Source organism: Gracilinanus agilis, chromosome 1 (assembly GCF_016433145.1).
Source record: "Gracilinanus agilis isolate LMUSP501 chromosome 1, AgileGrace, whole genome shotgun sequence".
Taxonomy (NCBI): Eukaryota; Metazoa; Chordata; class Mammalia; order Didelphimorphia; family Didelphidae; genus Gracilinanus; species Gracilinanus agilis.
The window spans coordinates 302365687-302368148 of record NC_058130.1 but is presented as its reverse complement, the minus strand read 5'-3'; positions in this window follow the sequence as shown (position 1 = coordinate 302368148).

Sequence of the window (2462 nt, the reverse complement as noted above, 5' to 3'; positions counted from 1 at the left end):
TTAGTCATACAACTAACTCTGCCCTCCCACTCACACCCATTACTACACACCTATTACTACAATCTAATGTGACCAGCAGGGGTTGTTGTGGAGAAAGATTAAGTTGAGAATTAGATCTTTTCCAGTCCTTTCTCCTAAAAGAAGACAGGGGCTGATTCTTTTCAGACTTTTCATTTTGTTTTCTCCATTGGGTGGTACATAACCTTTTCTTTAGTTCCCCCCATCCCGCCCCTTGAATAGAGCCTTGGAGATTGGAGATTTGCCTGAGGCATTCTGGCTCTCCATTTATAGTACCTAATATTTATATAGTGCTTTAAGGTTTGCAGATTTAATCCTTGCAACCCTGTGAAGTAGGTGCTATTATTATCTTTTTAAACCAGTGGCTTTTCCAGGGTCACATAGCTAATAAGTGTCTGAGGTAGGGAACTCATGATTCTAGGTTCAAGTTCTCTTCAATGAGCTCCATAGTGGTACTCCACAGCAATAACCCATTCTTTAGCCCTGGAAGTGAATTGTTCTAAATCAACATGTCTGTCTATCCCTCTCTTATTATCTGGGTAACTTGTATAATGTATATTCTTAGAGTCACTTAGGTCAGCAACAAGTTAGGTGATTTACCCTGGTTGACATAGTAATAATGGACCCTAGGGTAAAGCCAAGTGATTCTTTTGCCTTAGAAGCTTCTCCCATTGCACCACATCTCCCTTTCAGGGATGGAACTCAGGACCTTCAGCTTACAAGATTGACACTGTCTACTGCACTAGAGTCACCTAGCTTTTACCCTAGGGTCCATTATTCAGTCTGCAACTGCTAGCCAGAGATTCCCTTCAGGGTGGATTCTCATGGGAACAGGGAACAAGCACAAGCTTTGGGGGTCTCCAACCTACAAGCTATTCCTAAAATTTGGGGTTCATCAGATCTCATTAGGCCACAAGTTTGGGGTTGCTAGATTCCAAATCGACATCATCACTTTAGCCTTTTCATGTTGCCTGGATTTAACTTATTTTTGTTTGCTGAATTTTCATTTAAAAGTTCTTATGTCTGTTTTCATTTAAGATTTGAAGTGTGATCCCATAAAAGATTCTCTGCTTTTCAAGTAGTCTCTCCTTTATAAGACATTATTTTGAGCTACTTCTTATTGCTAGCATGCTATAGTTCAAATTTTTCTTTTATTTCTGATATGTGATTAGACCTCTCCTGGTGATCCTTTAAGCTGGTGACTACATTTCCAAGTTAATTTAGAGTTCCTATCTGACATGTCTTGGGTATTCTATGGGATATTGTTTCCATTACTTTCTATTGTACTCTGTTTCCAACATTTACAGGAACTCATTTTGTGAATAAATCCCTGATAATCTGACTTATGATATTTTAAACAAATAATTCACAGATTGCTTTACCTTATTTGGTCTTAGATGTTGAATTACTTTGGTTAGCAGAAATTTCAAGTATTCCTCTAATTTTGTTGTCTTTTGATTTTGTTTTAGTTATTCCATTTTTTTGTGTTCTGATTTTGAAACTTTTTTAGTGCCCATGTTCTATTCAAATTTTCCAATGCTTTAAACCAGTGGTTCAAATATTTTGGTCTCTGGACCACTTTACACTGAAAAATTGAAGACCTTACTCTCTGAAGAGCTTTTTGCTTTGCTATTTACCATACTAAAAATTATAAACATTTTATAATTATTATGAAAAGTTTTGACTTCATGGACTCCTAAATCACACTTTGACAACCACTGTTCTAAACTCTCAATTTTTAAAAATACCTTTTTTCTCAATTCATTTTTTGTGATTCTTATGCTAATTCCATTTCTCTTTCCTGGGATTCTGGTTGTTAATGAAGTATTATTGCCTTCTTTTTGAGTTTTAATCCTTCCTTGTACCCAAGTAATTACTCATTGTATTAGAGACTTTCTTGTTTATTTTAACAGTGTTTCTAACAGATTTTTGAAAAGTTTCTTTCCCACGTGAGGCCTTCTTTCCTTCTGCTAATATTGTCTTGCCTTATTTAGGGTATTTTTTACTGTTTTAGGGTGATAAAAGGAGATAGATTTAGACGCAATCATGCTTTCACCATCTCACTTCCCTCACTTTGCCAGATACATCAACGAAATGCACCTTTCAAAATGCAAAAACTAGACAAAATACAAAAATATATACTATGTTGAATGTATAACAATCTCCATAAAGTCGATAAACAATTGAGCTGCTATTATGATATACAAGATGTAGAAGAAAAATTACTAAAGTTCATTCTACCAGAGACATCATTTTTAAAGCTATTTTTTAACACAAACTCCCAAGTCATACAAAGAAATAATAAAGTATATTTTCCGAAGCACAAGTGCCTGCCATATAGTAGGTATTCAATAAATATGTTGAACAAATGGATAAAATTTCATTTTAAATTTATTTTAAGTTTTTCAATCTTTCAGTATACTTGGAAAGAACTACACAAAAGG